Below are 10,179 nucleotides of genomic sequence, written 5' to 3'. Positions count from 1 at the left end.
GTGACCTTGTGGCAGAGACACAGAGTTGAAGGGTCAAGGGCCCACTGGATACCATGCCTCCATTAAGGGTGAGGTTCTTTATCTTGGCTTGAACTTTGGGGTCAACCGTTGTTTCTTATCTCCCTATATCCTATTTCTGAATAATCAATCCACATGCCTAAGGCCACTACCTTGGGCAGTCCAAACATAAACTTCACACACCTGGCTGACAGGCCCACCCCAGAAAGGATAAGATGTCCTCTTCTCGTTCATCAGTGGCCTCCCAGCCATCCTGCCCGTCTCGGCTCATATACTACCTCCTTAGGGAGGCTACCTTCCCTGACCATTGTGCCTAGGTAAGCTGCCCCTTATTGTTCTCTTTCAGAGCACCCTTCTCAAAATCCAAAAAACCAAACCCACCGCTGTCAAATCCCTTCCAACTCACAGTGACCCTACAGGACAGAGTAGGACCACCTGACCGGGTTTTCAAGGCTGTAAATCTTTACGGAAGCAGACTGCTACATCTTTCTCCTGCAGAGTGGCTGGTGGGATAGGACTGCTGACCTTTTGGTTAGCAGCCGAACGCTTTACCACTGCACCACCAGGGCTCCTACACCCTTCCCAAACAAAAACAAACCCCAAACTCGTTGCCATTGATTTTGACTCACAGCAACCCTACAGGACAGAGCAGAACTGCCCCATAGCGTTTCCAAAGAATGGCTGGTGGATTTGAACTGCCAACCTTATGGTTAGCAGTCGAGCACTTAACCACTGCACCACCAGGGCTCCCACATCTTTCCCAGCAGATATCAATTACTTCTCTACTGAGTATCCCCTCCCCCAGAATATAAGCTCCTTGAGGGTAGAAGCAAGTGTGCTCATGATCACTGCTGCATCCCAGGTACCTGGCACAGTGCATGGTACACGGTAGGCACTCAGCCAATGCTTGTGGATTGCACAGGTTCTCATTTTAATGAGGACTTACTATGTTCCACACTGGTGACTTAAGATGCCATTCCTCTCTGGAATAGTGCTGTCATACAAGAGCATCTGAGGGAGGGAGAGGTCACCTGCTCACCACCACGGAAGGACTAAGGACCACTATTAACAGGATTCACACAAGCGCAGGCATCACTAGTCATGTGATTATGGGAAGCTCTTCACCTTTTCTGGGGATTGGTTTCCTCATTTTTAGAAACGGGGGTGTCCCTCACTCCGGGTTTTGCTGAGGTTTAAAGGAGAAAACAGTGTCTAGCACATGTGATCCCTATCTACCAACTAAGAGAGTACATAGTATCTATTTGATGGATCACACTTTATTCTTGACAGCTATTCCTAGGAGCCTCTCCCACACTGTTGAGCACCAAGTTGGAAAATAAATGCTTGCTAAATGGAAGGAAATTTTGGTTTTTAATTTCGTTAATTTGAAAAACCTGTGCTCTCAGGGGTTTGCGTCTTCCCTCTGTGAAACCAGTTTTGCTTTCTTCCTTGTGTTTAATATACATACGCTAAAAAGGCAAAAGAAGCAGGTGGAGGGCGCTGTGAAATTTTTTCTGGATTGTTTTGTGCCTAAACAATTTAAGTTTTCTTTGCTTAGGATAATCTCGTGTTTATACCCTCAGCGGTGGTTGCTGGAGAAGTGATTAGAATATTCTAATTCATCGTTTCCACTTCACCGCGGAAAGGAGATGGGGCCTGTGTGGGAGACGATTTTTGTTTAAAAACAAAAATATCTTCGATAATTAGAGTGGCAAGGGAAATTATGAAAAAATGCACCAAAAATGGGAAGCAGATTTCTATTTACATGTGACATAGTTGACAGTTTTCCCTGGTGCCAAAGGCTGTTAGAATGCAAACGGTTTTACTTGATTTTTTTTTTTTCCCTTCAAGAACTGGAGCAATTTTTCAAGCTATAGCTTAGTACACTCCCAGCTTCACGGAATATTTCTATCTGTGCAACACCCAGCAGACTTGTGCCACAGCCCTGTTCAGTCATAGCTCTGCTTTGACTTACAGGGCATGAAAACATTGCAATGTTAATTGTCCGAGTCCTTTTCTACATGCTAAATGCGGATGTTTGTATTCCTTGACAGGAAAGAAAAAGGAAGCCCCTTTTTGCCTTCCTAGATCTCTAAAATGCTAACGTGGAAGGGAAGGGAAAACCTATGCAAAGTTCACCTTCTTTTATCAAGCAGGACAAACTCTTAGAATTATTTTGGGTGTCATTTCTTCACCTGTAAAGGGGTAGACTCCTCAGAAGGGCAGAAAAGGCGCAAATTTCCTTCTCCTCCTCTGTGGCTTGGAACAGATCGCTTTGTCTCCCTGAACTGCTTTCTTCTTTCTCCAGGGGAAGATGATCACACCACCCCACCCTCCTCACAGACTCCTTCACAAGCTCTCAGGATATGGGGTGCAGGGAAACACCCTGAAGTGTATACTGAAAACACCTCACAGATTCCTTCACAGGCTCTCAGGAGATGAGGTGCAGGAAAACACCCTGAAGTGTATAATGAAAACACAGTTCTTTCCAGGGTGTGTGTGTTTAAGGCATAATTACCACTACCAACCCTAGCAGCACTGCTACCCATGGAAAATTCTCAGATCCTCTGAAAAGGGCAAAACATTTGTCTTTTGTTTCACTCGTTATTTCCTCCATACTGACTTGGTAGGGGTCCCAATTCTCAGCCAACGGAGGGTTCTAACTCTGCCCATTATTTTCAGGAAGAAACGCATGCTACGTTCCTTGCCCTCCACATGCCTGAGGTGGGGAGCAACACTGTGCCATGTAACCAGATGGCTGGCAAGTGGGGCTGTTCTCCTTCTTGGTGAGACTCATATGACCCGCTGAACTCCAAACACTGACAAATTCTGAACCTGGAGCCTTCCTTGCTTTAAGTACCGTGGAGCTGAGCCTGAGGCCCAGGAGGACTTGTCTGCTTAACAGCCCAGTTTCACTCCAAACCCCAGTGCCACTTGATCCTGGGGCCAATTCCTGCCTACCCTGAACTGGAAAGAAGATGCTCTGGAGAGTGAAGAGGCCAAAGCTGAAAGCTAAAGCCCTGGAAAGCCCATTTTGCATAATCGAAGGCCACAAGACAAAGATAGGAGGACCTCTGCTTCAAAGTGATTGGGGTAACTGCCTGGAAAATGTTCCCAGTACATCTTGAGACACGGCAGGGATGGCTGTTGAACATGCCAAATAGCCAGTTCCATCTTTTTTTCAAACCCAAAGAGAAGCACTTTTTAAAAAATATATGTGCACCATTTAACTCCTGAACAAAAATTTTGTTCTCCTTCCCCCAGGCCCAAATCAGTGGCTCCAGGGAGCACAGTTATCAAGAGATTATCTGGTCCCCAGAGTATCGGGAGGCACTCAGCTGTGCCTCCTGCCTCCGAGTGTCCTGAGGCCAGTGATTATCTCTCAATAACCTGTAGGGCCGTGTAGCTTAAATGATAACTTGACTTTAAAAAATTTAGAACTCTCCGTTAGGCAGTTTCTAAGCAACCTCTGTTTCCATGGCAAAGAAGCCTGGTGTTTATACTGATTTTTCACTTAAAATGCGGTTTTATTGGATTTCACTTCATGCAGGCGGCCATTTCCCTGCACTTCAGCCCTATCTACAACTGACAGGTATCAGTAAGTACCTGATAACCTCCAGATGCCAAACCAACAAAAGCGGATCATTCCTTTGGGATCAGTATCAGGGAGCTCCGAGTGACCGACCTGGGTGGGAGGGTGCCTAGGGAGGTGGGAAGTGTGCTACTGGGATCTGGTCGGCTGGGTCTTCTCTCTTCATGGTTCCCAAACATTAACTGACACTCAGTTCTAGCACCTGATTACAGAGGCCCGTGATACAACGTGGCAAGTGCTGTGCTAGAAGTCCTTTGCCGGAGAAGCTGGGGAAGCTTCCTGAGTGGGGTGATTATCTCTCAGTAACCTGTAGGGCCTGCAGGTCGCTTCTGTGTAGAGAAGGGGTGGATCAGATCAGTTCTAAGGTGCAGCAGCTTTCCGGCATGAACACTGGATCTTAAACAGCCCCTCTTCCCGCAATGTGGCAAAACCAAATAGAAACCTCTCTGCTGTAGAGGCAGAGATTATGGACCGTGTCTTCCGCACTGCTCTGTCTAGACAACACCTGCTCAGAGGAAGCTCTAGAAAACTGCCGGCCAATCACGGCCCAGCAAAGCTAAATAAACTGTAACCGAAATTCAGGGCTTTAAGCTCTCCTGGGTGACAAGCTATTCTTTCTCTGTCAATTACTTGCTTGAGGGATCTGCTGCTCCTTGTCCCTTTCTGGATTTATAAAATGCTCTCATGAGCTGTCTGGGTAAACGCCAGTGGTAAAGAACTTGTGGCTTTGTGATCTGCTTGCTTATTTATTTATCTGGGGCTTCTAAAGAAGTTATTCCAGGCTGCCTCCTTAGGAACATGACACAGGCCATCTCTGTGTGGGCATGATCAAATGCAGTCAGAAAATAAACTCACTTCTTAGAAAGCAAGCACACCCACAGAGTTATTGTAGCCTCCCTGGCGTTCCATCTCTGGCAGACCAGCCTCCATGCTCTTCTTTTCCCTGGCCATCTCTCCTCCCATGACTCCACACACACCGATGCTACAAATGGGCCTGTGTGTTTCCTTCTGAAACAAATGGATGCTCCGGGTGTCGACGTGTCCTAGCCAGCAAGCAGTGGGACTATGTTTCTATACTCCGTAATTTACTCTAATGGGTCTCGGTTCATTGGTTAACCAGTATTTCAAGCCTGTCCTTTCATTTTTTTGTTTCTAAATGTTGGAAATGGAGTATTATGACTGGAAGCAACAATTTACTCTGCAAATAAATACTACCAATTACCTTTGCAGCTATACATACTTGTTAGCCTTAACTATGTTTACCTGTTCAAAACCATTCATCCATCGATAGAACTCCAACTTGCATACTCACAGAGACCAATATTAAAAATATTTAAATGAGACGAGGCCAGGACTGAAATCCATAAACGGCAGCAGAAATGTATGATGCTAACTGCACCCCTGAAGTACCACAAGACAAAGTCTCCTACATGCAGCGGAATGACTCCATTGCTTTGTGTGTATTTAAAAAGATATGGCACAGAGAGGCCCAATCTGTTACAGACAATTCAAAAATAAACCAGAACCTAGAATGATTTAAATCCCACCAGGACGGAATTGAAAAGCAGCCCCTTTCATCTGGCCAATCTCTCACTTCCAGGTCCCCCAGAGGCCTAGACCCCATGATGGTGCCACAGCGGATTTCAAAGTGGCCCTGTGAAGAGAAGCACCACAACGGCAGTGGCGTGGCTGGCTGCACTCTCAGGCCACCTGCAGTGTTTCCTGCCCCTCCGTGGAAGACCTGTACCCTTGAAGACAGAGACATCTTCATAGCAGCCTACCTACCCCCCGCACTCCAGAAATGTCTTCCTGTAATCTGTGCTTTGGGACTAAGCCAGCAGCCTCCAGGAGGCTGATGGATGCTGTAAGAAACAGCTCTAGGAAACGTACCTCTGTATTTACTACAAGGACACTGAGATACTAGCCACAATAGGACCCAGTGTCCCTTTAAGATAAGATGACCCACGGAGAATTTTTCTTAGGGTTCAGCAAGTACCAAGAAAAGCTGTGCTGCTTTCTTTCTCTCTCTCTTTTTTTTTAAATCACTTATGAATACCGGAAGTTGTGCAACAGATTACATTTTCATCTTTGCTCTGCCTGTTAGGAAACCCAGAGCCACATTTAGGGCTCATCTCTGGCAAAGGTGCAGAATTCTAAGTCTGCAATTTATATGTTAACCTCAATCCTGGTTTCATTTGTTTTTACTCCTAGTATTTCTCTCTTTTCCTTAATTTCTTCACTTCCTTTTTTTCTTGTTGCATATACTTTATAAGATGCCCAAGTCTTTTTATGGAATAAGGAAGAAGTTTAAATAATGATAATAACTATATTTATTGACTTTTTTTTTTTTAAAAAAGGTGCCCTGGTAGTACAATGCTTACACACTCGGCTGCTAACTGAAAGGCTGGCAGTTCAAACCCACCAGTGGCTCCACAGGAGAAAAGACCTCCTCTCGTAAAGATTACAGCCTAAAAAACCTACTAAGGTCACTATGAGTCAGTATCGACTCAATGGCACATAACTTTGATTTTTTTTACTGTGCTGATATTTTGTGCTGAAGAATTAATATACACGACTTTACTGATTCCTTGCAATAATTTTGTTAGGTAGGTAGTGATAGACATGCTTATTCCAAACTTCTAGATGAGAAAACTGAGATGTCAAGAGGTTAACTAACTTGCCCAAGGATACACTGCTATCAAGCAGCAACGTAAGGCCAAGTTTAACTTAGTATTTGACTTTGAAATCTTTCAACTCTCAACACAGTACTTGGCTTATAAGAGACACCCAACAAAAATCTTTTAAATACATACACATGTAATAAGACAAGGGAGGCTGTTTCCCTGGTTACTTTGCGTGATACTGAGGTCACCAAGTTCACTCCAGCCACCCAGTTGTTCAAGACAGAGCACAGACTGTAAAGTAATGAAACCGCCGCCCTGGGGTATGCCGAGGCTTTTGGTAACTGAACCCCACTTTGTGTAGACAGTTGAGCTGCCAGGCTCGATCTGCTATCCAGGCCATCTTCTGACACAGCGTACGTGCACACACACACCCACGCCTGGCCTTCCCACCAGGTGGTAAAGCGGTTGACCCTGGCAGATTATCAATCACATGACAAGACTGAGGAAGCAGGGAAAGGCTTGGTAGCATCCATTTAAGTAGCACAGAGGTCCCTGCCTTCGGATCTGAAACCTAGCAACCTACTTTGTTTGTCATCTGCATAGCAGATGTCTCTTATCTTTGACACCATGAAGTCATGCCTATATATGCACAGCGAACAGCTTCAGATCTGAGTATATTTTTAGAACAACGGGCCTTGAAAAGAAAAGCAGCAATGCCTGTCAAAAGATGGATAATAGGAAAGCTAACTACTTGAGTCTGGATTTGTCGACTATTAATCAAATGTCAAAAGGAAAAATATTAGGAGTGCCCTCATTTCCATGCCGGGTGCAATCCAAGGGGGAAACAGCTTTGCAGCTCAAGCTCAAACAAATGGCCCACACCATTTAAGGGGACGAGCTACTAATTTCAAGCTCAGTTGAACTAAGGGATCACCTCTGTGGCTCCTGATCCATTCAAATATAATAGGCCCATGTGTGGGTAAAAGAGAGGAGGTGGGGCTCTGACGGGGATGAAACAGAGCAGCCAGTGCCAGTCCATGTTCGTCCAGAGTCTGATGGCACCAGCTGGTTCTTTGATGGGCTAGGATCCTACTGCTAGAAAGAGAGCAGGGAAGTCAGTCAGTAAATGAACCTTCAGAGCTGCTCCTGGCTCCTCAAGCAAACTGGGGTGGGGGTGGAGTGGCACAATTACTCTGAAAAAGATCCTTCTGTGTGAGAACCCCTTTGGATTTTAGCAGAGAAGACAAAGCAGGCTGATGACAAGAAATATATACAACCATACATACATGAATCATACATATGTATATGTACACGCACGAATTTGTACATAAATATATACAAATACATACACAAATATATACATGTATCACATACATAATGCAGCATACATTTGGAAGATTTATATACATCCCATATTAAACACACACACACACGCACACACCCCATACACCTCTGAAACCAGTACCATGAGGGCTGAGACCTCCTCTGCCTCCCTCCCCTCTATTTTCAGTGCCTGGTGCATAGTAGGTGCTCAACTGATGCGCATGATGACTGGAGACCAAGTGGACTCCCTAGTATAACACAATTCATCTGCATAACGGCCCAGTGAGGAAGGTGTTATCACCACTCTAGTTTACAGAGGAAAGAAATGAGGTGTGGGAGACTGTCATTTGCTCAAGGTCACATAGCCAGTAAGTTGTGAACCCTGGTTTATCCAACTCCAAGACTGGTACCTTTTGCCCTCATAGCCAGCCAGAGGAGCTGAGAGGGCCAACTTCCCTCCCCCAGCCACAGCAAGGACTACAGCAATAACAGCATCTAAAACCTGCATAACCAGAAGGTGCACCAGCTGGTCACTCCCCGCTGGTGCCCTGCAGCTCCACCTGGGCTCTGGGTTGGCAGGTGGGGAAGGACTCGGGTAGAGATCAAGAAGCCTACAAGCATTACTCCTCTATTGTGAGACTCATTCGGCATGGACTTCACCTTTTTAAAATTGGTATGTCTAGTTCTGTTTCCTTTTAGAGTCAGGGTGGAAAGGCTCAGTGGAGATTTAAGACCTCACTGCAAAAGACAGGGTGCCTCAGAGGCTGCTAAGAGCTCAGCCCAAGTCGTGTGGTTTTAATCAAGCTGAGTTTAACTAGGCTCAGTGTGTGTATTGGCTTGAAGGAAAAACACAGAAATTTGGGGAGTGCGCTCTTATCTAAAATTCCTTTCATGTTTGGGAGGAAAACTCCATGGCCTGAGAGACATAGAACTGTGGAGGCCCAGTGCATGCTGGGAGAGATCTTGGAGGTTTCCAGGGCCACCTGGGAATTTAAATCAGTTAAATCTGCCTGCGCAAGGGGCTGAGATGGGGGCTCGGCTAATACGACCTGTTATTTTGTGATCCAAGGCTTACCCTCAGGGATACTGCCTTATTTACAGCTCATGGTATGCTGACCCCTCCTTTCACACCTCAAATATGATTTTCTCATTTGTTATCCATTGAAGTTATTTAACTAGAAATACTGTGGGGGAGCTGATATTTTTCTTGCATTGCCAGTTTGCAGTGACACCTGGTGGTAACACACAACAAGGTTATACCCTGCCCCTCCGCCACCCCGCCTCCCCCCCCCCCCCCCGCCCCGACCGCGGCCACATCAAGTTGCAAGATTTATGCTCCCCTCCATATAAGGCACCTTCGCTAGATAAAAGCATTAAACTGGAATGGCATCTCTGTTCTTAGCATTTACAGCCTCGGTTATATCAACCACCCCCTGATCAATTTCCATTTCTAGAGTTTACAGCCTGGATATAAAAGCCTGCCACAAAGGCTATATTTAATATGACAAATTAAAAAAGCAAACAGAGACTTGGTCATTCTTTGGAGCCAGGAAAAGCCAACAGGAAGAGCAAAAAACCCAACCATAATGCTTGCAAGGAGGGGTTTTCATGATGCTGCCCCTGAGGGCCAACCCCCCACCTGACAGGCCCAAGATGGCACTGGCTGCCAGCTCATTCCCCGCTCCTCTCAGAATGCCAGAGGCCTCCAAGCAGATCACCTGGCTCTCAGGTTTTCCCACCAGCCCTCTGCCAGACAGAGGGGCCAATTCCAAAACAAGCTGGCCATATGCCCAGTGATTGGAAACTCACTGCCTCAGAAGGGGGCCAGTTCACCTCTGGCAGTTCTGGCTTCTACCTGGTTCTTTTTCTGAGCCTATGCTTGATTTTTGGTAACCCTCTGCCTCCAGGGCTCCCCCTTGGATCCTCGAAAAGAACACAGCAGCTTTGTCTGGTCCCGTGTGTGTGGTGGGGTGTCTGACTGACTGCAGAGCAGAGGACACTTAGGAGGGGGCAGGAGCAGACTCAGGAGACTATGGAGGAGGCTTCTGCAGGCCTTTGGGTAAGAAACAGGGTGGCCTGGTCTAGAGTGGTGGCCTGGAGGTGAAGAGGAGCAGACAGTTTTAAGAGAGATTTTAGAAGTTTAGTAGGCAGGTTTAACTTCTGGAGTGGAAGCGGGATGTGAAGGAAAGAGAAGAATTCAGGACGAAAAACTGGATGGATGGTAGGACAGTGCCTCCATCTCGTATCAGCAAGTATGACTGTCTCAATTCCAATCAGTCCACCCATCTCCCTCTCGTTAGGCCTTAACTAGGCTCACAAAGAGACCAGGTTTCCTGTGGTCTCAGACTTCTTCTATTTAGAGAGCTTATTAATTTCTGCATCAAGATGCCAAATCAGCTCCTGATCAAGGACAGCACGGATATTTTCCCCAGACTTCAAAATCAGTTTGCAAATGATATGGATGTGAAACAATCAACCTTGTACTTCCGCCGGCTCCCAAGGCTTCGGAAGGGAGGTCATCTGACTCAACCCTGAATGGAATGCACAGAACAAACAGGCACTGCAGTCAAGGGGTCTGGCTGCATTTTCCTCCTCCACAGGCACCCCGAATACCAACTCAAG

The 10,179-nt window shown here is 46.2% G+C and overlaps 1 protein-coding gene across 3 annotated transcripts in view; it reads right to left on the bottom strand.

Moving 5' to 3' along the window:
- TTI1 (TELO2 interacting protein 1) overlaps positions 1-10,179 on the bottom strand; it is an 89,599-nt gene that overhangs the window by 42,160 nt on the left and 37,260 nt on the right. The window lies entirely within an intron of this gene.

This window comes from Elephas maximus, chromosome 25 (genome assembly GCF_024166365.1).
Source record: "Elephas maximus indicus isolate mEleMax1 chromosome 25, mEleMax1 primary haplotype, whole genome shotgun sequence".
Classification (NCBI taxonomy): domain Eukaryota; kingdom Metazoa; phylum Chordata; class Mammalia; order Proboscidea; family Elephantidae; genus Elephas; species Elephas maximus.
This window is presented reverse-complemented; position numbering and strand designations above follow the sequence as displayed.